The following is a 26,455-nucleotide window of genomic DNA, read 5'->3' on the forward strand; positions in this document are numbered from 1 at the left end:
CAATAGGTGCAGAAGTAGACCATTCAGCCCCTCGAGTCTGCACCGCCATTCTGAGATCATGGCTGATCATTCACTATCAATACCCAGTCCCTGCCTTGTCCCCATATCCCTTGATTCCCCTATCCATCAGATATCTATCCAGCTCCTTCTTGAAAGCATCCAGAGAATTGGCCTCCACCATCTTCCGAGACAGTGCATTCCACACCTTCACAACTCTCTGGGAGAAGAAGCTCTTCCTCAACTCTGTTTTAAATAACTGACCTCTTATTCTCAATCCATGCCCTCTGGTACTGGACTCTCCCAACATCTGGAACATATTTCCTGCCTCAATCCTATCAAATCCTTTAATTATCTTAAACGTTTCAATCAGATCCCCTCTCAATCTCCTCAATTCCTGCGTGTACAAGCCCAATCTCTCCAATCTCTTTGCGTAAGACAGCCCTGCCATCCCAGGAATCAACCTAGTGAATCTACGCTGCACTTCCTCAATTGCCAGAATGTCCTTCCTTAAACCTGGAGACCAAAACTGGACACAATATTCCAGGTGTGGTCTCACCAGGGCCCTGTACAAATGCAAAAGGACATCCTTGCTCTTGTATTCAATTCCCCTTGTAACAAAGGCCAACATTCCATTTGCCCTCTTTACTGCCTGTTGCACTTGCTCATTCACCTTCATTGACTGGTGAACTAGGACTCCTAGGTCTCTTTGCACTTCTCCCTTACCTAACTCGACACCGTTCAGACAATACTCTGCCCTCTTGTTCCTGCTTCCAAAGTGGATAACTTCACATTTATTCACATTGAATGACATCTGCCAAGTATCTGCCCACTCACTCAGCCTATCCAAGTCTCCCTGTATTCTCCTAACGTCCTCTTCGCATGTCACACTGCCACCCAGTTTAGTATCGTCAGCAAACTTGCCGATATAGTTTTCAATGCCCTCATCTAAATCATTGACATAAATCGTAAAGAGCTGTGGTTCCAATGCAGAGCCCTGTGGTACACCACTAGTCACCTCCAGCCAGTCCGAGAAACACCCATTCACTGCTACCCTTTGCTTTCTATCTGCCAACCAGTTTTCTATCCATGTTGAAACCCTGCCCCCAATGCCATGAGCTCTGATTTTACTCACCAATCTCCTATGTGGAACCTTATCGAATGCCTTCTGAAAATCTAGGTACACAACATCCACTGGCTTACCCTCGTCTAACATCCTTGTTACACCCTCAGAAAACTCCAACAGATTAGTCAAGCATCCTTCATCCTTTACGTCATCCTTCACTGTGGAAGACACCAACAGCATGCCAGAATCTCAAGAATGTTAGGGAGTCAGAACTAAGGAGAATGTGCTTGGGAAGCTAAAAGGTCTGAAGGTGGTAAGTCACCTGGACCAGATGGACTGTACCCCTGGCTTCTGAAAGAGGCAGCTAAAGGTAGTCGGGAGTCATTAGCAGTAATCTTTCAAGAATCACTAGATTTTGGGTTGGTTCCAGAGGACTAGAAAATCACAAACTACACTCTAATTTTTAAGAGGGGAGGGAGGGAAAAGGCAGAAAATTATAGGTCAGATAGACTGTCTTAAATGGTCAGTAAGATGTTAGAGGCCGTTATTAAGAATGAGGTTTCAGGGTACTTGGAGGCACATGATAAAATAGGTAGAAGTCAGCATGGTTTCCTAAGGGAATATCTTCCTTTTGGAATTCTTTGAGGAAATAACTAAGGAAAGTCAGTGGATGTTGTTTATTTGGATTCTCAGAAGGTCTTTGACGAAAGTGCTGCACATAACACTGCTAGCATGAACAGAAGATTGGTTGACTGTCAGAAGCTAAAAAGTGGGAAAAAGAGAAACTTTTCTGGTTGGCTGCCGGCGAACGATAGTGTTCTGCTGTGGCTGGTACTTTTCACATATGTTGATGGCCCGGATGGGGGAAGGAATGGCTTTCTAGCGAGGTTTGTGGATGATACAACAATTGTTTGAGGTAGTGTTGAGGAAGCAGGGAGTTTGCAGAAAGACTTAGACAGATTAGGTGAATGTGCAAAAAAAAGGGAAATGGAAGACAGTGTAGGGAAATATATGGTCATACACTTTAGCAAAAGGAATAAAGACAGACTATTTTCTAAACAGGGACAAAATTCTGAAATTAGAAATGCAAAGGGAATCCTAGTGCAGATTGAGTTGGTAGTAAGGAAGGGAAATGGATTTGTTTTGAGTGGATTTGAATGTAATGCTGAGGCTTTATAATGCTTTCGTCAGACCTCATTTGGAGTATTATGAGCAGTTTGGGATCCCATATCTAAGAAAGTATGTACTGACATTTGAGAGGGTCCGCTGGAGGGTAAGGAGAATGATGCTGGGAATGAAATGATTAACGTATGAGGAACATTTGATGGCTTTGGGACTGTACTCACTGGAATTTCGAAGAATGAGGGGGGATCTCACTGAAACCTATTGAATGCTGAAAGACCCAGATAGAGTGGACATGCAGAGAATATTTCCAGTGTGAGAGAGTTTAGAACCAGAGGCAGTGCATCAGAATAGAAGGACATCCTTTTGTAACAGAGATTAGTGAGAATTTCTTTAGCCAAAGTGTGAGTGAATCAGTGGAATTTATTGCCTCACACAGCTGTGGAGGTGAAGTTATTGGGTATATTTAAAGCAGAAGTTGTTAAGTACTTAACCTGTAAGAGCTTTAGGGAGAAGGCAGTAGAATGGGGTTGAGAGAGAAATAAATCAGCTGAGATTGAAATGCGCAGCAGACTCAATGGACCGAGTGGCCTAATTTTGCTCCTATATCTTATTGCCTTATGGTAAATCCAATTGCCTTCCAATTGCTGTATTAACACTATGACTCATCTCAATGAAGAAAACAGCCACTTTTTCTGGGTGGAGCAATTGCATTCCTAGAAATCAGTCCATATTTTAATATTCTACAACACAAAGATATGTTATCTGTCCATACTGAGTTAATAAAAAATTGTGTTAATTAATTTACTTGGTTTCTCACACCAACTGAATATGAGTGAATTTTATTCCAAATTTTTGACGGTGATTTGTGAATTCTGTGAGGGTGAATTTCCATAACCAGAATAGCTGTGCATGTAGACACAAGAGAAACTGCAAATGCTGGAAATCTGGAGCAACACACAGACTGCTGGAGGAACTCAATGGCTCAGGCAGCACCTATGGAAAGAAATGGACTATTGATGTTTTAAGTCAATGTTCTTCATCAGGATCCATCAGTCCTGATGAAAGGTCTCCCCCCAAGTTGTTGACTGTCCAGATACTTTTCGACCCATTGAGTTTCTCCAGCCCTTATGTGTTGCAGCGATGCTAGTCTGTAATTTTCTCTAGCTTTTCTGCCAATTACTGAAACTTTGTGTCCTTTTCAAACATAAGTGCTATCTTCCATTAAACAACAAAATTATCAGTCTCTGGGTTCATCAGATACAGAGGGGGAGCCCGCTACATGGGCAACTTCCTGTTCTCCATATCACACTGCACTGACTTGCATTTCTTGTAGACAGCTAGGACACAACACCCACCGTGATCAACAGTAAATCCTAACATCCTGATCCAGGTGCAGAAATAGAAACTCCTCCAATCCTGGAACGCTGGGAGTAAAAAAATGAAAGTATCTGAAGTCAGTTGTATTCTTAAAGAATCTAGTAAATATATTATTAAGCTGACTTTCCATTGCCATGAAATCCCTGACTCTCTGCCTCTGGACTATGCCATGTGTTCCATCATTGACTCAGTGAATTCTACCAGCACTTTGGTATGACCCAGTCCAGCCAAGGGTCTGTATCATTGCAAGCAGCTGCTGTACGCACAGAACAGCTTTGATAGCTGTTGATGTCTTGTCTTAGCCTCACAAGCCATCACAGTTACTGACTGTAAATGTCTTTGATGCCGAGATCTCATTAAATATTAAAAATGAATAAAAGGTTTTTTTCCATACATTTAAGACAGTAAAAAGGAATGCAATCAGGCACTAAATATCAATTAAGTATATTGCAACTACTACTAACCTTTGTCATTGGGTGCTTGTCTTTTTTTAAATTGGGTTCTTTTGTGTTTCTTATTTTGTGGTTGTTCGTAAGCAGACAAATCTCAAGGTTGTATAATTTATACATACTTTGATAATAAATGTACTTTGAACTTTGAACTTTTGAACTTTATCCTGGAACTGTATTTCTTTTAGTCAACCGAATAGGTGGCAACCCCTGTGTTTTCACCAGGTTTAACACGGGTCTGAAGGCAGCCTTCCCAGCTTGTGAGCTAGGAATTCACTCCGTTCTGTTGGACTCTGAAGATTCCAATGAAGCAAGACAAGATGGCTACAGTCGATGGGGCAGAGCAGAAGGTTTAGGCCCACACTAGCACTGAAAACTAGGACTTGCATTAGGAAATCAGGGTAAGAAATCGGAATAAACACTGGCATCATCGGTGTGAAAGGTCCAAATATAATCTCATTGAGTAAAAGAACAAAAACTCGTCACAGGACCAGGCAATGTGGGAAAGTGGTCTGCATACATTGAGAAACAATTTAATTAAGGTGACTGGCAGAAGACATGAGGAAAATCTGTTTCAACACACTAGATATGCTTTAGAAGGAAGGAGAAGCATTTTCGCTTACGGTTTATTGGGATAACTAGTGGAAGAAGAAATATTTGTTTCGCTATGGAGAAAGGGTTAGGAAATGGGATTAAGTGGATTACTCTCTGAAAAGTCAGCATGGGTGTGATAGATAAAAAGATATCTGTGCTACAATGATTCTATGATTCTGCTTTCCAGAGCAGGGACCTAACAAATCTTCTGAATCCCATGATCCTGGTGTCCTATTTCTTTGATTGTATTATTAATAATACTTACATGTTCAATGCAGTATGGCAATAAACAGGAGAACCTAATTAAAACATGTAATGGCACCCTTGACAAACTCATTTGGTTTATCTGTAGCTTGATAAAACATTAGGAGATTTACAAAATTTGTGACTGAAAGACTTTTGAACAGGTGAGACAAAAGAAAAAGAGGAAAATATCCTGCCTAGAAAAGTACAAGAAAATTTTATAGATGAGTGGGAAAATAACCACAGTGTACAGATATCTGGCAAAATATTTCCTCATGCCTGCAAGCTGAAGTAGATTATCAGCAGGTGAGATTTTGCTGTTTTAGAATTTCTTGGATCATCACACAAAATACAGAATGGTGGTCACTTCTTACAAAGAAACATTAAGAAATTGGACCAGAAATAAGTTGTGTGCTCTGTGTTGTCTGATCCCTCTTTCAGTGGAAGAGTGGTTGATGTAATACTGTTAATATTAATATTATATTAATATTAATATAATATTAATACTAATAATGTATCACTGTTCTATGAGCCTCCATGTGCCTGGATACAAAAATGCAGTATCTCCCACAGTTTTTACAATCAGTAAATAAGTTGCCACAATCATCTATGACAGATCATTCTAAAGACTAACAAGCCTTCCTATCAGAAATTTCACCTTATTTTACTCCAAATGTTTGAGTTCCTATCCTAACACCATATCACCTGGTTCTAGATTCTCCAAGCTAAGGAAATTGCCTTTCAGTATCGATCCTGATGATTTCTTTGAGGATCTCTAATGTACTAAATATAACTAGGCTGTTTTTAAAAAATTGGACCAATTTAACCCTGTATATCTGATATCAATTGAGAAACAGGGCCACAGAGTCACAGAAACACTGCCTTCAACCCTACAGTTTATTTTTCCTCTTTTTTTCAGAAGAAAATAAAGATTGCACCACATATTCTGCCTGCATCATCTATAACCCAAAGATATGAATACTGAATTTTCCAGTTTTGGGTAACACACACAATTTTTTTCTGTTGCTTCACCGTGACATCAATTTAATGCAATAGTTCCTGGATCATAATTAACTGTTCCATTCTTCTCTAATCCTTTTATTACAAACGTTTGTATTTCATTAGTTTGTCCTCAGCCAATTATTATGGTCCAGGGAAAACCCTTGTTTAATCTGATAACACAAACAGTTGGATTATCAAGCCTTAAATCAGATTTAAATCATGTTTTGACTCTGAACTGCTTGGAATATTATTAGAACCTACTATTTAATTTTACAATGAGAAATAGAAGCAAACCACAGTTGATTGCATCAGCCAAAGGTTATTATTATGTGGTAACTTTAAGCAGTGGACTATAATAGATTTAAAAGATTAAAGATAAGTTTTATCTGTCACATGTAATCAAAACATACATGAAATGGGTTGTTTGCATTAACGTCCAGCACAGTCCAAAGATTTTAGTGAGGATAGCCTGAAAGCATTGCTAAGCTTCTGCACCAACATAGCACACCCACAATGAACTATCCCTAACCTGTACATCTTTGTGAATGTGGAAGAAAACTGCTGCAGCCAGAGGAAATCCATGTGGTCACAAAGAGATCATACAAACTCCCTTACAGCCAGCAGTGGGAATTAAACCTCAATCGCAATTGCTGGCATTGTAAAGCGATACACTAGCCACTACACCACTGTATCATACCAAAGACAAGGCTTTATATATTGCCAACTTGTCATAATTCTAAGATTAAATTAGCTAAATCCCTGAATCACATGGATATTGAGATACAAGAAACTACAGATGCTCGAAACTGAAGCAAAAAAGAAACAGCTGAAAGAACTCAGTAGGTCAGACATCATCTGTGAAGCGAAATGGGTAGTCAACATTTTGGGTTGAGATCCTTCATCTGGACTCCTCAGGTCTCAGACGACTGGGTGAAAGAGCTCCAGTTGTGTGGCTTCTTTGTAATACCTGGTTATCTCCCTCACTGCAGTCATCACATACACATCATGCTGAACCACAACAAAGGCACAAACAACAACCACAACATTTACATTGCAAAATTACTTGAGATATTTCACAGTATTATCAAACAAAATTTGACACTGAAGCTTGCAAGGAGACAGGAGGGAAGATGACAGAAAATTATTTTAAGAAGTAACTTCAAAGAAAAATGATATAACAGGGCAGAGAAATTTATGGAAGGGGCTTCAGTTAAACAGAATTGGCAGAACAATTCACATTGTGCAGAGAAGCAAGATACTACAGATGCTGAAACAGAACCACCTCCCCCCCCCCCCCCAAATTCTGGAAGTTCAGTCACATTCGTGTAGTGAAAAATAGTTCACATTTTAGGTGGCTGATATTAACCAGAAAAATCAACTTTGTTCCTCTGTCACATGACATCTGAAGTCCATCTTAGTGCTTAATATAACATCATGTTTGTTCTACATTGTGCAGCTGAGAGAGCATGTAGAAATAACCTAAAACAAAGAAGAAATCTTTGGATAAGAAGGAAGCAAAGAAGGATGGCCTAATATCTTTGACTAGACGGGAATTGAACTACAGAGGAATAGTCCTACTTAACCCATGACTTCAGAGAGAGAGATTGTACGAGAATGGTACCAGATAGCAATTACTCTAGTGCTGCCCTGAGGGTTGGTACATTTCTCTTTGAAAGCACTGTTCCAGAGTATTGAGGAAACGTGTCAAACTTCTGTCTTTGCCTTAATAGCTTGGTATGTAGTGGTCCAGTAAGTTGTGGAACAGTAATATCACATGTGGACAAGAAATTCTCATCTCCCTTCTAAAACCTTTTCATAAAAGATCAAGACATAAGTGCACTGCTGTCAATAAACAACAGAGGAACAAATCTAATGTTTATTCACACAGAGTTTTGCACTTCCACAGAAATCTCACATCTCTTCCCCAAACCACAGTGAAACCACAGGAGAGAGTAAGTAACTGATTGTTTCTGCAATTTCTCACTGGGTTTCCTAGACCATCCATCTGAGAACCATGAAGAAGTTCAGGGCAATCCTAAAAATTTCCAATACAAACAAGCAATCCTATCTTTCATAGTCCAACCCTTCATACTAAAAGCAACTATTTTCCCTCCTTCAATCCAAACATTTGGCATTGATTTTAGCACAGAAATAATCAAACAACAATTCCATAATGATAAATAAAATAAGACTATAAGACATATGAGCAGAATTAGGCCATTTGGCCCATCGAGTCTGCTCTGCCATTCAATTATAGCTGATGCTTTTTTCTCCTCAACTCCACTCCCCATCCTTCTTCCTGTAACCTTTGATGCATGTCCAATCAAGAAACTATCAAGCTCTGACTTAAATACACCCAATGACTTGGCCTCCACAGCTGCCTGTGGTAATAAATTCCTCAAATTCACTACTCTCTGGCTAAATAAATTTCTCTGCATCTCTGTTTTAAATGAATTCCCTTCTACCTCTTTTCTAGACTTTCTCGCCATGGGAAATATCCTTTCCACATCTAATCTGTCTAGGCCTTTAAACATTCAAAAAGTTTCAATGAGAACCTCCCTCATCCTTCTAAATTCCCAGAGCTATCAAACCTTCCTCATATGTACCCATTTCATTCCCAGAATCATCCTTGAGGACCTCCTCTGGACCCACTCCAATACCGGCACACCTTTTCTTAGAAGAGGAGCCTAAAACTGTTCACAATACTGAAGGTGAGGCCTCACCAGTGCCTTATAAAGCCTCAGTATCACCTCCCTGCTCTTGTATTCTATACCTCTTAAAATGAATGCTAACATTGCATTTGCCTTCCTCACCACTGACTCGTCCTGCAAAGGTAACCTTTAGGTTGTTCTGCTCCATTTCCAACCTGGTTTTCCCAATTGACCTGCACGTTGAAATCTCCCATAACATTGCCCTTTTGACACGCCTTTTCTATTTCCTGTTGTAATCTGTGGTCTACATCCCAGCCACTGTTGGGAGGTCGGTGCATAACTGCCTTCAGAATTCTTCTACCCTTGCAGCTTCTTAACTCAACCCACAAGGATTCAACATCTTCCAATCCTATGTCGTATCTTTCTACTAGTTTGATGCCATTCTTTACCAGCAGAGCCACAACACCCCCTCTATCTACCCTCCTATTTCTCCAATGCAACATGTAGCCTTGGACATTCAGCTCCCAACTACAACCCCTTCAGCCATGACTCAGTGATGGCTGCAACATTATTCCTGACAATCTATAATAGTACAACAAGATCATCCACCTTATTTCTTATACTCCATGCTTTGAGTACTGTAAATCACACAACTCAGTTCCTTTTATAACCCACACTTGATATCAACACTACTCTCTGATATTCACAAAGGATCTGGGTTTCTTTCAAGCAGAAAGACATGGGCTTTTGACAGTAGATTGCTTTCTGCCTCTCTTTCAATGAACTCAGAACATCGTGCAGTCGCAGCCATCATTCTAACTCCCAGCTTTCAACAGTAGGAGCAAAGCCCTTGAGTATCTGTTGATAGCTTCCTTGCCTCCAAGTTTATTTTAAATAAGGTGTCCCTTGGCTTGTCTAAGAAGGTGAGATTATCAGCAATCACATTAAAAGCACTACCCTGAGCAGAATCTGAGATCGAGTGAGAAGACTGTCACCATGCTTTGTTCTGTAGATATCCTGTATTATTATTTGATACACTTAGAGTAAAATTTTGTGACTTTGTTGTCCTTTCTAATTCAACCAAATGGTTGCCATTGAATTATTTCTGATTAATATTTTAGTTGGTCTAAGTGAATTTGATTCTTGCCAGTATTCAAATTAAAATTGATTAAAACTATTTACTGTAACAAACTTGTTTATAGTTTTTAAGGAAGATTTTCCTTCCAAAATCAGTATCTGGTAATATTGTTGTACCTTAACCAATAATTGTAGAATATTTTTGCTGGCAGCAATCCTATGCATAGTTATTGCAGCCACTGCTTATTTCACATGTATTGTTTCATTGACCTGTAATGGTATGCTGAAATTTGACCAAGATACTAATTTGGATAATTATTGGGGAAAGATCATTTTTACATTAGCCAGATATTTTTTACATTTCTGTAGGATATTGAATATGAATGTACACTCAGTGGCCACTTTATTAGGTACACCTGTACACCTGCTCATTAATACAAATATCTAATCAGCCAATTGTGTGGCAGCAACCCAATGCATGTAGACATGGTCAAGAGGTTCAGTTGTTGTTCAGACTAAACATCAAAATGGGGAAGAAATGTGATCTAAGTGACTTTGACAGTGGAAAGAGTTTTGGTTTGAGTATCTCAGAAGCTGCTGATCTCGTGGGATTTTCACACATAAAAGTCTCTAGAGTTTACAGAGAACGGTGTGAAAAACAAAAAAAAATTCAGTGAGCTGCAGTTCTGTGGGTGAAAATCCCTTGTTAATAAGAGTTCAAATGTTTCTGTTTATTATCAGGGCATGTATGCGGTATGCAACCTGAAATATGTAACCTTCACAGGCATCTGTGAAAACAGAAAACCCACAAAAGAATGAATGACAGAAAACCATTAGAACCCTAAAACTCCTTCTTCCCCCTTCCTGCACAAACAGCAGCAAAGCACCAAAGCTCAACCTCCCCCCATCCCACCCATTTCAGCAAAAAAGCATCAGCACCACCACCCACCAAGCAATAGCAAAGGGAGACTATACTCTGCAGTCAACAAAAGCTATTGTTTTCCTGGCAGTTCGACATGCCACGCAACAGAGAGATGTCACCCATTTCACAGCAAAGGGGGAGACCAACAACAGTTGCTGTTATGATGTTATGGTCTGCCGCGCTGCTTTTTCTGACTCAAGAATCAGCAGAAATCTCTCCCCATCATTGAGAAGAAGAAGAGAAATTGCTCGACCACAGAGATGTCCGACCACACATCCGCCGCAGCAAAATCCTGATGTTCCTTCTCCCCACTGCCTCAGTTGGCAACTCCAACCTGGAATCGGTCGATCACACGTCTGAGCAGGGCTGTGTCCCAGAGGCACTATCTTCCAAGCTGCACGTGGGGACTGTTGGAAAATAGCCAGCCAGGAGCTGGAACTCATCTGCTGTGAAAAACCACAGTTTATGAGTGCTGTTGCAGACCAGGGACCTTGATAGACCCCAAGCCACCTTGAAAAGTAAAAAAAGACATTAAAGAGAGTAATTTAAGCAGATGAGCGCAAAGAGACAGCCACTTGGCGCCATCTTAACTCCACTACCTATTCAGCCGAGAAAAGTCAGAGGAAAATGGCCAGGAAGGTGACAGTATCTCAAATAACCATGTGTTGCACCAATGGTGTGCAGAAGAGCCACTAAAAGGCTTGCATTTGTTTGAGGAAAAGTTCCCTTGTCCACGCATCTCTCCCCCCTTATCCACTCCTGGCTCTCATACCTGCAAGCAGGACAAGAGATACACCTACCCTTCACTTCTTTCAGGGCCACAAGTTGTCCTTCTAGATGAGATGACACTTCACCTGCAAGACTGTCGGGGTCACCTACTGTACCCAGTGCTCGTGGTGAGGCCTCCCATACACCGGTGAGAACCGACATAAATTTGGAGAAAGGTTTGTAAAGCACCTTCACTCTCTCTGCCTCAACAGGTGGAATTTCCCAGTGGCACCCATCTTAATATTAGTTCACATTCCCACTCTATGTCATTCCATGGCCTCCTCTACTGCCACGATGAGGCCATTCTCAGGTTTGAGGAGCAGCAGATCATATTCCATCTGAGTGACCTCCAACCTGGCAGCATGAACATTGACTTCTCTAACTTCCATTAATTACTCCCCCTCCTCTTCTCTCCTCTCCATTCTCCATTTTGGCTTCCCTCTTACCTCTTCTCTTCTGCTCCCCTGCCCATTAGCTCCCTCCTGGTGTCTCTACTTCTCCTTTTCTCCCATGATCCAGTCTCCTCTCCTGTCAGATTCTTTCTTCTTCAGCCCTTTATATTTTCAATCTATCCCCACCAGCTTTTCACTTCATCCCCAATTCCCTACCCACCACCTTCCCCCTCACCTGGTCCCACCTATCACTTGCCAGCTTCCCCTCCCCACTCCTTATTCTGGCTTCTACCCTCTTCACTTCCAGTCCTGATGAGGGGCCTCAGCTTGAAACATTGACTGTTTATTCCCTTCCACAGATGCTGCCTGACTTCCTGAATTCCTCCAACATTTTATGTGTGTCACTTCTGGCACCCCTGCATCCATATCCCATTTGTCACATTTAGTCTTTTCCTTAAGGTTGCTATAGGCAGAGCTGGTAGTGAGAATGAACCCCTCATCTGACTAAATGCTCCCAGTAGTATGTGCCCCAGATAGCCTCTGACAACCAGTCCATCTCCTGGCCTTTGTGTGTGGCTTAGCTACGAAGTTCAATGGAACCGTACACAAACAAGAGAAAATTGGCTGGTGCTGGAAATTCAGAGCAACACACACAAGATGCTGGAGGAACTCAGCAGGCCAGGCAGCATCTATGGGAAAGACTAAAGTCAGCATTTTGGGCTGAGACTCTTCAGCAGGACTGTTCAGTGGAACCATTTCCACTGACAGGAGGAGGGGCAAAGGTGTGCTACAGGTGCCTTAAAACCACTCACTTCGGGCAGATGGGGCTCATCAGCCGTGGTTGATAACTCATCAAGGAGAAGGAAACCTCTGCTGCCCATACCCATTCATGGAGAGGGCTTTGGGAGTAAACCCTGAGGAAAAATCCAGATCTAAGGCAGTCCTATGTTGAGTTCTATGCTGCTTGACAACTTTGCAACACCATTAGTGTTAAACTGTATTGTTCTCTGCCATTCCTTTGAATTCATCAGCTGCTTGGCAGTGGAGCCTGCTACATGGGCTACAGCTTGCTCCTTATATCATCCTGCCCTGGTTTGCATATCATGTAGAGAGCTGGTATACAACATCCATGGTAGACCCCGACCAAATACATTTCAGACCAAATAATTGGACGAATAGGGCAGATTCTTGTCTTCTGTCATATTCAGTCAACAAAAATGTTATAAGTTCTGGACCAGTCATATCTGAAGTGCCCACAGCAACTTGAACATCCAGTAGTTCATGCATTTTGAAATTCAATTACATTGCACATTTTCTTCAAGTGCCATGCAATTAACTTCTGATCATAAAGCATAATTATGATCAGAGTTTGAGCACAAAATTTAGTCTTCAATAAACTGCTGCAGCCTGAAAGATGTCAATCCACAGTCAATACCTAACTGGGTGCCTCACTGTAAAAATGAATCATGAATAGATAATTTACACCCAATGTGAACACACTCAGCTTTGCATGCTTTAGCAGTAGTGCATCTGCACTATTATAAGGGCCATCATTTCACAGACTATTTCAGGAGTTACTTGGAGGAGAGTTCCTTAATTCCAGGAAGGCAAATACTACAGTGATAGAGTGGGTAAGAGTGTGTAATAAATCCAGATTAGTGCTGAGGTCAAAATTGCCTTTCAAAGATCCTTATTGTGGTGCTTTAGTCTTGGTTTGGCTGCATATTTTTGATCTCTAACAACAAGGCATGGGGAGAAAAGTCAAGGATGAGATGCTGCTGATTCCCAAAGAAGGAGTTGAAGTAGGGAGGTGGCCAGGAATGCCTGTCGTTTGTAGAGGAATCTCCAGTATGGACAGTAATGTATCTAGAGGCCAGAATTTTCCAGTTGATGAGGACTAACAGGGATAGCAATTGTGAAAGGTTCTTCAAATACAAACATCATCTGTGTACACAAAACTCATACATTGATAACTCCAGGATAAGTGGGCACCTATCTGCCATCCAGAGCAACTTCTTAAAGTTTTGGATACCCTACTTCAGCATTTGTTCATTAACATTGATTTGGCATTAGGGCAAAACACAACGTCCCATTAGCAGACCAAAAGTTGCTGAATTCCAATTTCGAGACTATTTGAAAGTAGGCTTGAAAGAGAATCAAGTGTCTTGGTGCACCATCAGAAAGTACCTTAAGTTGCACTTTATTCTAAAGTTGTAAGCTTTTAGATCTTGCCGGTAACAATCCACACAATGCAACTCTATTCTTGCGTGGGCTAAAGGAGTGTGACAGCAGCTCTGCAATGTGCACGTTCCTACTGCTCTTAACCTACCCTTCACGAAGGTTACTTTAGGGTGTCCTGTCAGCATTTTGCTTATCTATTGCAATTAGATTACATCAAAGATCTATTCTCTTTCTGGGGGAGAAAACATGGTAAGTTACACGTTTGCAAAGATCACTGTAAATTAGCTGAAAATTAAATCTGTTTTAAAGAATGCCTTCTTTGCTTTTCCCTGTGAGTCATTTGGTGATTAGCTGAAATGCTTGAGTTAAAGTGCCTTCAGCTATCCAGACTCCCGCTCTGCAATTAGCTTTCTGCACTCCTCCCTGTTACAATCGCTGATCTGGACTGAATTAGTTGATCAAAGCTAACTCAGCAGCTGAAGTGCTGCAAAGTTAAAACCACAGAGCCACAAAAGGCAATTTTTTTTCTTCCAACTATGGATCTGTTCAGAAAACCAGAGTTCATCAAAAATAACGTGAACGCCACAAGTGCCCGTCAAGTTTGGAAAGAAATCACTGAAAAGTCTTTTACTCAGAAAGAGGCAGTTTCATTCATGTGGAATCCTCCTGGGAAATGTGTGAAATGTGTGTCATTTCTTCACAATAGAAAGGATATTTGATAACACCTGGTTTTTAATAAATGATTTGGCGAGGAGTGGGTTAAACTATCAAGCAGCTGGGTTGTAGATGAGTGGTGGGGCAAAAGTAAAATAGTCTTTGCTGTTAGGTTCAGTTAGACACATGAAGAAGAAGACTTCCGTAGAGCCTTTTCAAAAAGATAGTCTGAATCTTTTGCCCAGGGTAGAAATGACAAATACTAAAAGACATGCATTTAAGGTGAGAGAGGTTTAAAGAGAATATGCAGGACAAGTCTTTTACACAGGGATTGTCATTGGTTTGGGGCCCCTTATCTCAAATAGGATATATTGTCATTGGAGAGAGTGCAGAGAAGGTTCATGAGGATGATTCCAGGAATGAAAGGGTTAACATATGAGGAGTGTCTGGCAGCTTTGAACTGGAATTTAGAAGAATGTAGTGGGGGGGGGGAAGTCTTATTGAAATCAACGGAATATTGAAACACTAGATAAGGTGGATGTGGAGAGGATGCTTCTAAATGGTGGGCGTATCCAGGACTAGAGGGCACAGCCTCAAAATTGAGGGTTGACTTTTAGAACAGAGGTAGGGAGGAATTTTTTTAGCCACAAAGTGATGAATCTGTGGAACGCTCTGCCACAGACTGCAGTGAAGGCCAAGTCCATGGGTATATTTAAGGCAGAAGTTGATAGTTTCCTGATCAGTCAGGGCATCAAAGTATATAGCAAGAAGGCAGGTGTATGAGGTTGAGTGGGATCTGGGTTCAGCGATGATGGGCGGAATGGCCTAATTCTGCTCCTATGTCTTATGGTTTTATGGTGTTATGGAGTGGTCAATGCCTGGAATAGACTGATTAGGGTAGTGGCGACAGCAAATGCAATACTGGCGTTGAAGAGGTTGTTAAACACAATACTGTGCAAGAATGGAGGGATATGGTTCATGTACACAGAAAGGAATTAGTTTAATTTGTCATCATTTTTGGTGCAGACATCACAGATCGAAGGGCCTGTCCTGTACTGTTCTACGTTTTGTTCTGTGTTCGAGATCCGTGAAAAATGAGAGGTCTATACAAAGATCTTAACTTCAAACTACAAAATAAATATTAAACAGGTTAGGAATTGTAACTTCTGAGGCTTTACATAAGCTCCAATAACTTTTCACTGTTGGCATTGACATAGGTTCATGTGATGCTATAAATATAAGGGCAACACAGGAATGTCCAGCTAATTCGCTAACAACTGCATTAAGAGAAATGAGAAAAACACCTTGACATGATGCAATAATGGGGGATGGGGAAGCAGGTGTCTCAAAAGAATAAACGTAAGTCACTGAATAAGAAGATTTCTGGTTTTGACAATAAAACATGTTTATTCATGCTTTGTTTTTAACAAAGCAACACATTGTTTAAATATTTGCCCTTCCCTGTACAGATCCTCTAGTTGAAAATTACTGCACTGTCCAGTTGGCAGAGGAAGATGATGTTCAGCAGATGTTTGAGTTACACAACATACAATAAACTCTGTATTTCATCATTCAGTAAAATACTGGATTACATATTTACAAGCATTTGATTTATTTTACATTAGTACCACATTTGAATGGCATTTAATTGTGTTCTGAAGTAAATGAGGCTTCGTAGCCATCTATGCTTAGCAATCAGTTCTTACAACCAAAGGCTTTACAGAAGGTATTGGATATACATTATGGATTAATAACACATTGGCGCTGTCTGAACCAACTTTTGGATTGCTATAGGATGGCACAAACCAACTTCTTTATTGTTACAGAAGCATGGAGGTGGACAAACCCAAGTATAGAATACAGGCGTGAAGGCATTATTAACATAGCAGGCATGGAGTCGGTATCCAGGAGCAATGCTAGACTTAGAACTGGCAGTCCTAAGAACCATGACACAAGGTTACTCACACCAGAGTCAGTCAACAAACTGGCAGCTCTTTGTTGTGATCACAGGATGTTTACACTGCATTTTCTGATGGAAAGCAGGTCTTTGTAGTTAGTGGAACCTGGGAATGATTGGAACTAAATGAGGTGATTGATGCCCAATTCCTGAGGGAAGTAGCCAGGTGGGTGATTGCCAGGAGGGACCATGACATTTATAGGAAACAGCAGACTGAGGATCCTCATTTTTTCTGAGGGCACTTCATGTCAAAAACACAACTTCTATATTTCTAGGGAGATTCACTACATTGTCATTCGTTTCGTTCCTTGATGCTAGACTCCCCAGGAACCACAATGTTTAATGCAATTTTCAGTCGCTCTTTGTGTATTTATGTTGGCAAATTTAGGCACTGAATCTGCACCAAGATAAACTTGATATAGATTCAGCAGTGAACAATCTGCTGGAGGAACTCAGCAGTTGTGGGAGGAAAGGAACTGTCAATGGTTTGGGTTAAACCCTACGTCAGGACTGAGCATGGAGAGGGGAGATGGTCAGTGTGCAACAACTTTACTTGTTTCAATAGAGAGGAATAGCTGCATAGGAGACACAACGTTTCAGGCAAATTATATCCATGAGGTTAATGTAAACTCATTTGATTGACATGTGTTTTCTAAATGGTACAAGGGTTTTAATTACTTCTAATTCTTATTATTTTAAGAATATTAACAATTTAATTATTTTAATCTGATTATGTTTGCACACTTTCTAATGGCTGTGAATATCAGAGGCACTCAGGGTTCAACCTTGATTTTGATGGAGAAGACTGACAGTATTGGGCATTTCTGAAGGATGGGTTTGGATTTTTGGTACATAGCTGTGCAGGACCTCACCAATCAGGAGCCATTTCACTGACCATAGAGCCACTGCAGGGGAGAAGCAATAAGACAGCTTACTACTTATTGAGATGAGCAGTAATGGTGCACGAACTACTCTGGTTCTTACTATGCTAGGTCGATAGAATTGATAACTGTAAGAATCCTGCACTTGTATGTGACAATAGTGGCTGATGATCAAATAAAACGGTTTCATATTTAATGAGAGAATCATGATAAAATATGTGAGATAATTTGCACCAAATTCTAGCCCATGCTCCCAAAAAAATTCCACTATCTGGAAGACAAAACATAAATTTGATGGAATACTTTCTGCTTCTATTGTTTACGGAGAATCTTTTGAGATTGATGAAGAATTTTTTTCATTTCCATTTCTGAGGTGGTCACTGGAGACTCTGTGATTGGTGGAACAGTAGGTGCTTAACAAGGAAAGGATATGAAAGGGGATGTGCTGGGCTTCTGTGTGCTCTTGGTGAATGAGCTTAAGGTTTTCAATGGCATTCTGAATGTTCCTTCTCCATTTTGAGCAGTCATAGGCCAAGGATTCTAATGAGTCTGCAGTATTGTTTCACTTAAGACCACAAAACCATAAGGCATAGGAGCAGACCATTCTGCCATTCAGCCCATCGAGCCTGCTCTGCTATTCCATCAAAGCTGATCTCACTCAGCCCTGCCTTCTCCACACATATCCTTTGATGCCCTGACCGATCAGGAAACGATCAACTTCCACCTTTAACATACACATGGACTTGGCCGCCACCGCAGTCTGTGGCAGAGCATTCCACAGATTTACTTCTCTCTGGCTAATAAAAATTCCTCCTTACCCCTGTTCTAAAGGGTCGCCCCTCAATTTTGATGCTGTGCCCTCTAGTTCTGGATACGCCCATCCCCCACCATTGGAAAATCCTCTCCACATTCATCCCATCTAGTTCTTGCAACATTCAGTAAGTTTCAATGAGATTCCCCTGCATTCTTCTAAATTCCAGTGAGTACAGGCCCAAAGCTGCCAAACACTCCTCATGTGTTAATCCTCCATTCCCGGAATCATCCTCGTGAACCTCCTCTGGACTCTCTCCAGTGACAACACATTCTTTTTGAAATACGGGGCCCAAAACTGTTGACAGTACTCCGTGCAGTCTGACTAGTGTCTTATAAAGGCTCAGCATTATCTCCTTACTTTCATACACTATTCCTCTTGAAATAAATGCCAACATTGCATTTGCCTTCTTTACCACAGACTCAGCCTTCTGGAATTCATACATGAGGACTCCTAAATCCCTCTGCACCTCTGATGTTTGTAACTTCTCAATTAGATAATAATCTGCACTATTGTCCTTTTACCAAAATATATAATCATACATTTCCTGACACTGTATTCAATCTGCCACTTTTTTGCCCATTCTTATAAGTTGTCTTAAGTCCTGCTGCAATTGCTTTGCTTTCTCAGTACTACCTACCCCTCCACCTATTTTTGTATTATCCACAAACTTTGCTACAAAGTCATCAATTCCATTATCTAAATCATTGACAAACAATGTGAAAAGCAGCGGTCCCAATACTGACCCCCGAGGAACACCACTAGTCAATGGCAGCCATCCAGAAAAGGCCCCTTTTATTCTCACTCGCTGCCTCCTGCCTGTCAGCCATTCCACTATGTATGCCAGTATCTTTCCTGTAACACCACAGGATTTTATCTTGTTAAGCAGCCCCGTGTGGCACCTTATCAAACGCCTTCTGAGAATCCAAGTAAATGACATTCACTGCCTTTGTCCACTCTGCTTGTTACTTCCTCGAAGAACTCTAACAGATTTGTCAGGCAAGATCACAGAAACCATGCTGATTTTGACTTACTTTATCATTAGACTCCAAATACCTCAAAACCTCATCGTTAATAATAGACTCCAACACTTTCCCACCAATGAGGTTAGCCTAACTGCCCTATAATTTCCTTTCTTTTGCCTCCCTCCCTTCTTAAAGAGTGGAGTGACATTTGCAATTTTCCAGTCCTCTGGGACTATGCCAGAACCAAGTGATTCTTGAAAGATCATGACCAGTGCATCCATTTCTGGGATATAGTGCATCTGGTCCAGGTGACTTATCCACCTTAAGACTTTTGAGTTTGCCTAGCACTTTTTTTCTTTGTATTAGCAATGGCACTCACTCCTGCTCCCTGATACTCATGGACCTCTGGCATACTGCTAGTGTCTTCCACAGTAAAGACAGATGCAAAGTACCAATTAAGTTCATCTGCCATTTTTTTGTTCCCCCATTACTACCTCACCAGCATCATTTTCTAGTGGCCCAATATCAACTGTCACCTCCCTTTCACTCTTTATATATTTGAGGAAGCTTTTAGTATCCTGCTTTATATTATTGACTAGTCTGCCCTTAGATTTCATCTTTTCCCTTCTTATAGCTTTTTTTAGTTGCCTTGTGTTGGTTTTATAAGCTTCCCCAATCATCCAACTTCCCACTCACTTTTACTACCTTTCCTTGGTTTTTATGCAGTCCTTAACTTCCTTTGTCAGCCACGGTTGCCTGCCCCTGCCATTTGAGAACGTCTTCCCCTGTGGGACATATCTATCCTGCGCCTGGTGAACTATTCCCAGAAACTCAGCTATTCTGCTCTGCCATCATCCCCGCCAGCATCCTCCTCCAATCCACCTGGGCAAGTTCCTCTCTCAAGCCTCTGTAGTTCCCTTTACTCCATTGCGAAACTGGTACATGTGAGTTATGCTTCTCCCTCTCAAATTACAGTATGAATTCAATCATATTATGATCACTGTCTTTTAAGAGTTCCTTTATGTTAAGCTGCCTAATAAGATCTGGGTCATTACACAACACCCAATCTAAGATAGCTTTTCCCCGAGTAGGCTCAAGCACAAGCTGCTCTAAAAAGCCATCTCATAGGCATTCAACAAATTCCCCCTCTTGCAATCTGACACCAATCTGATTTTCCCAGTCCCCTTGCATATTGAAGTCTCCCATTACAATTATTACAAGCCTTTTCCAGCTTCCTTTGCAATCTCAGCCTCACATTTTGGCTACTATTTGGAGGCCTATATATGATTCCCATAATGATTTTTTTATCCTAGCAATTTCTTAACTCTACTCACAAAGGTTCAACATTCTCTGACCCTATGTCACCTCTTTCTAAAAGTGTAATTCCATCTCTTACCAACAGAGCCACTCCACCGCCTATGCCTTCCTGCCTGTCCTTTCGATACCAAGTAAATCCTTTGATGTTAAGAGTGCTTCAAATATGGCCTTGAATATTTCCTTTGTCCATTGGTACTCTCTTGCTGTAATAGATCTCAGAAAAGCATGACCACAGAAGATTCCAGAAACTGGAGTAACACATACAAAATGCTGAAGGAGTTCAGCTGGTCAGGCAGCATCTATGGAAGGTCAACATTTTGGGCTGAGACTCTTCATCAGGATGTTTTGTGTATGTGTTACTCAGAAATGAATATGTATTGTTAATTAGAAAAGAATGGTTGTTTCTGGAGTGTGATGTTCAATGCGAACTAGACTGCTTTCCCACATCCTGGAAATATCCTCTCATTGAAGCCAGAAATCTATAATGAAATGTAACCATGACTACCCTACCATGACAACTGCACCATTACCACAAGCACTGCTATAATATATAAAAGATGTCTTTAACAACATTTTCCATCTTTAAAGTTGAGAAGAACAGAAGAACCAAGGAAGAACAACAAATGAAGCAACTCAACATACCTTCCCAAAAGCAATCGTGGATGGATTCACTGCACCAATGAAAATTTCCTGTGTTTAAAGTAAAAGAAAACTTGACCGTAAGAAGTGTGATTTACTTTCTAACATACAGCAAAATTGGATAATAAAAAGGAACTAAATTTTGGAATCAGAATATGTAGCTCCGACAACATTTCTATACACATTACAATCCAGGCATGCCAACATCAAGCTTCAGAAGACGAGTTCATGGTTTATATTAAGTTTTAAGAATATGTTGTGCTTACACCTTCAACAGAATGTCTGTTTGAATATCTCTTTGTAACAATGACAATCTTATCAAATTTTGGTAAATTGGAAAATTTTGATTCTGTATCATACTATGGGCATTCACCATATGTCAAAGCTCTTGACTGCCCAGAATCTTTCCAGGTGACTGAATATACTTTTAGATCAGGAAATAAATTCCAATAATTATGCTAACTTAGAAGTAACTTATGAATTGTAAAAAATTATCACTTCTCTTAACACTTCAGACTTCCCTAATTCAGTTATGATTGCGTGCTTCTATCATTGGGCAAGCTCAAAGAGAATAACTGCGGTTCATGTTTTGAATGCACATATTGTGGAAACAGCAGTTGGGTCCATTTTGTATTATTTCAATTTTTATTCAAAATCTTCCAGTCAGTATGAACATATTTCTTTCATCGGGTTCATGGCATGGTTGTCAATTGGTCTGGGTTTTACTCCTGCATCAGTTGTTTGGCCCAAAGGGAACAAATGAGGAATGGATGGATTTAATAATCATCATCCAGAAGTCCACAGACTTCTTCCATTGGCCACAAGATGTATGCCAGTACAGACATGTGAGAAATGTTCAAAACAATCTGCCAAGGTAAATTGTCTATTTCTGGTGACACTGGATTGAAATAATGGAATTACTAACAGCACATATATATCTTTTTCAAGTGGCCCAGAAGTCTGTTCACTCACCAAAGTCACTTCAGCCATCCCTCTGTGACTTGTTGACAATAGTGCTCCTCCCATAACATTGTTGAAATTTCAAGATGTTCCATCATCATCCTGAATTTAAGCTACTTAACCTTGCTTGGTGGAGATGGACTGGGTCTACTGAAAGACTGAATCATACTCTGCTCAACTTTTGCTCCATTGGCTTCAATGTAGGAATTTCCAACCTAGTCAGGCAGTTAGTTAAACCCAGGATTTAGGTTTGAAGAATATTTTTGGCATTTGAGGGTTTAAATTTTTATATTTAGTGACATTTCCTGCTCAAGATAATGAGATTATTGCCCATTAAATTTACAAAAAAAAAAATCAACTTATTTGGAGATGCCAATGGGGCTTTTAATGCTGTCCCCACACTTTTAATTGCAGACTTTATGACATTTTATGAAGAGTTACATTAGTCAAGGGATATTAATAGTGAAGCAGGTTCAGGGAATTATTTTAACAAGCTAAATTTTCTGAAGCATTAATTTCAATTGCCAGAGCACTGGGAAGACATTCCTCTGGCAATACCTCCACATTGGATGATTTTTGTGAAATGAAATTTTGTGGTATGTAATTATATCAACCATAACATTCATTTTATAAACTTTTAAACTAATTTTATAATTATGTATCAATTTGACATGCAAATGCCATTAGAGCAAACAGAATCATATTTATTATTACTGACATATGTGGAGAAATTTGTTGCTTTGTTTGCTGCAGTGGTATAGTGCAAGACATAAAACTTACTGTAAGTTACAAAAATAGAGAAATAGTGCAAAAGAGAAATAATGAAGTAGCATCTGTGGGTTCATGGACTGTTCAGAGAGGAAGAAGCTTTTCCTAAAATGTTGAGTGTGGATCTTCAGGTTCCTGTACTCCCTCTCTGATGGTAGTAACGAGAAGAGGGTATGTCCCAGGTGGTGAGGGTTCTTAATGATAGTTGCTATCTTCTTGAGGCTCCACTTCTTGAAAATGTCCTTGATGGAACTGGCTAAGCTTACAACCCTATGCAACTTCTTTCAATCCGATGCATCGAAGCCTCCATACCAGATAGTGATGCAACCAGTCAGATACTGTCCACCATACATACTGTACCTAGAAACTCACAACGTCGTTGGTGACATACTAAGTCTCTTCGAACTTCTAGAGCCACCGGCATGCCTTCTTCATGACTAAATCAATATGTTGGGCTCAGGATAGATCCTCCAAGATGGTGATCCCCAGGATCTTGAAGCTGTTCACCCATTCCTCTGCTGGCGTGTGTTCTCCCAAATTCCCATTTCTGCCATTGGTGTTGTCACACCACTCAGCCAGCCAATCTTTCTCACTCCTGCATGCCTCTTTATCTCCGTTATTGGATAATTTATAGATGGCAATTGAGTACTACCTGGCCACACAGTCTTGAGAGAGTAGAGCAGTGGGTCAAAAATGCATCCTTGAGGTACACCCGTGATGATTGTCAGCAAGGAGAAAATGTTTTTACTAATCCACACTGACTATGCCCTCACAATAGAGAAACTGAAGATCAATTGCTTAGAGTGCTATTCTGCATGGAAAGGGTGGTCAGAGTTGCTAAAGGGAATTATGATCAAAGACTGACAAAAAAGATGGGGGCAGGCAAACTTGGCAAATGTGATCCTAGGTGATCTCCATGGGAATGCACTTGTGTAAGATTACCTGAAAAGGGTTTAACAATGAAAAAGTTTTCATATGTTGAATTTCAGAACTGTGAATCCACCTTCATTTAAAAACAAATCTTTTGAAGTCAATCAAAGATCCCATAAAATGTTGCATAAAACCTAGTTATAACAACAAAGCCATACTCAAGTTTATGCACACTCCAGTATATCCTATGTAATCTTGTGCAAGCATTGAAGCTATTATAATGAATTTTCCTACCTTCTTCCTCTTCACTCAGCTTCCAGAACTAGGTTCCAAATGGGTGAACAGTTATAATGAATAAGGGCCGCTCCTGAGAATTCAGCTGCTGAAGAGTTGTCAAGCATTAATTATTCCATATAATCAACCAACAATGCTCTAGTCACCAGCAGGATATACATGTCGAAGTCTGTTACCAGGAGGACAATGGAGACAGATATTCATTAATTTAGGAAGCATAGGAACTGGAGCAGACCTTCAAACATTTTGTCTTTTAAATAGATCATGCCCCAATCAATAAATTAACTGTATCAACTTTGGCTTCGTAACTCATAATAATAACCTCAATGAAAAACAAATCTAACAGTTTTTGTTTTGAAGTTTCACCATTCAATTGACTTATAAGAAAGAGTTCCAAACTTCTGTGTGAATAACGCTTCCTTGCATTGCCTTAATGGTCTGCCTCTAATTTTAAGATTGTGTCCCTTCGTCCTTGGCGTGTTTACAAGATAAAATATTTAATCTCCACCTGTCCCATTACATCATTTGTTGAAGTTAAAATACATAATTTACAATGCCCCTAATATTTTTTGCTCTGAGGGGATAACAAATGTGGACAATTTGCCTGAGCTCATAATTCAATCCATTTTGCACAGGCTTCTGTTGCATTGTAATTTAGGTCATTTGCCAACTCTGAACTTGGATATTAATAATTAACCTTTTTTTACTTTATGATCCACCACAGGCATACAGACCATTTCCCATAGCTACTGGTTGGTCTACATCTGGCTCTATGACCAGTTTGATCTGGTTCTCCTTATTAATGTGGCAGCTCAACAAATTATCTTTTAACTACTTTCATTTCTGGCTACTGTATTCATTGGATGCAAATTCTTACTGGTCTGGAATTGCTCAGTTTATGCGTGACCAAACATCAAACAGAACTGGTATGAGCAACCCAATCACATGGGAAAATGCAATTATGAAAAAAATAAGATAAACAACATCTAAGATGTGTTTTGAAAATAGTTACAGAAGATACTAAAATCAAGTTGTAGTATGATATTAACTTTTTGGGACAAGCTAAAATATAATAGTGGCACAAGAGTCTCCACCTGTAATACTTCTGATATTTCAGATTTGGCACTTAGTGTTCCCCCTAAAATGGGAATTAAGTCTGCTTAATTGTCAAAAATTTACTAGAAATTAGCTGTAAAATTCATCATGAATTAAAGTCAAAATCAAGTTTAAATTCATTGTCATAGACACATGTACACTTTTGCACAGGTGCAGTAATAAACTTAATTACAACAGCATTATCTTGTCGGGGTTTGGAGGCTTTCATGCCTCATTGACACTGAGAGTGATATTGGCTGGAGTCAGGGCTTTCTATTGTGGCTTTTGGTAGGGTCACTAATGCCAAACAAGTCAAAGGGTAAAGTCTAGACTAATAGTGATCCACCGGTCCTCCAGGTTCAGGGGTTCAGCTCAAAGATGTCAACCCTGAATGGTAAAGTAAGATTATTATGGAAACAGCAAGGAAGATTCCTTCTATATCTAAGTGTGATGGTATTCCTGTCTCCACTTGGGACTGGCATGACTGACAGTAATGAAAACCAAGAGGAAGCTGCTGACATGATAAACACCACCAGAGATGGAGGACCTTCACTGATGCCCTAACCACCAGGGGCGTAATGGGCAGTGGGTAAGTAAGCAGCATTACAGGCACATAGCAACATGTAAGGAGCATCCACTAGAAAAACATAATGGTACACAGTTTTTACAAGAAAGAGCAAAATTATCAGAAAAGACACAAAGCCCATTTTAGCGCAAAATGATAAAAAATGGTCATAGAGATGAAGTGATTAGGGTTGGGCTGGCTTGTTGCTTCTAGAACTAAATGGTTGAACTGAAGTAGCTGGTTTTGAATGTGGTGGTGTGGGAGTTCAGGCTTCTGTATCTCCAACTGATGATAGCGACAAAAAGATTGTGTGACCTAGATGGTGATGATACCTCCTTAAGGCAGCGAGTGCCTCCTCTAGATATCACCGCGGGGAGGAACGTGCCTGAGAAATGCTGGACTACTCCCTGCAGCTTCTTACATTCCAATTGCCATAGCAGACCTTGATGAAGACTTCTTCAAAGTTCAAAGTAAATTTTATTATCTAAGTACATACAGGTCGCCATGTACAACCGTGAGGTTCAAATTTTCCTGTGGGCATACTCAGCAAATCTATAGAATAGTAACTAAATCAAGATCAATGAAAGATCAACCAGAGTGCAGAAGACTGCAAAAGTGTGCAAATGCAAATATAAATATATAAGCAAAAAAATAACAAGAACATGAGATAATGAGGTAAAGAGTCCTTAAAGTGAGATCAAAGTTTTAGGACTTTTTAAAATAGCCTCCATATGATCATAGGCATTCAATGCTGTTATCAGTATTTGTGTTTGTGTTATATGGTAATGTGACAAAGCCAATAATCCACAGCGTAAAAAATGAACAATTATGTGCT

General features: G+C 40.2%; 1 long non-coding RNA gene across 3 annotated transcripts in view; it reads right to left on the reverse strand.

Annotated features, from left to right (window-relative positions):
- The window catches only part of LOC132400693 (uncharacterized), a 45,795-nt gene extending 21,410 nt beyond the window's left edge, over positions 1–24,385 (reverse strand). The window contains exons 1-3 of one of the 3 annotated variants that reach the window (XR_009514340.1): positions 23,961–24,385; positions 21,072–21,119; positions 3,544–3,612 (exon numbers count right to left, since the gene is read on the reverse strand). This is a non-coding gene — a long non-coding RNA (uncharacterized LOC132400693). The remainder of the gene's footprint in view (positions 1–3,543; positions 3,613–21,071; positions 21,120–23,960) is intronic. The other 2 variants (XR_009514339.1, XR_009514338.1) reach the window with 2 other exon arrangements.
- Positions 24,386–26,455: the final 2,070 nt, after the last annotated feature.

This window comes from Hypanus sabinus, chromosome 10, assembly GCF_030144855.1.
Source record: "Hypanus sabinus isolate sHypSab1 chromosome 10, sHypSab1.hap1, whole genome shotgun sequence".
NCBI lineage: Eukaryota > Metazoa > Chordata > Chondrichthyes > Myliobatiformes > Dasyatidae > Hypanus > Hypanus sabinus.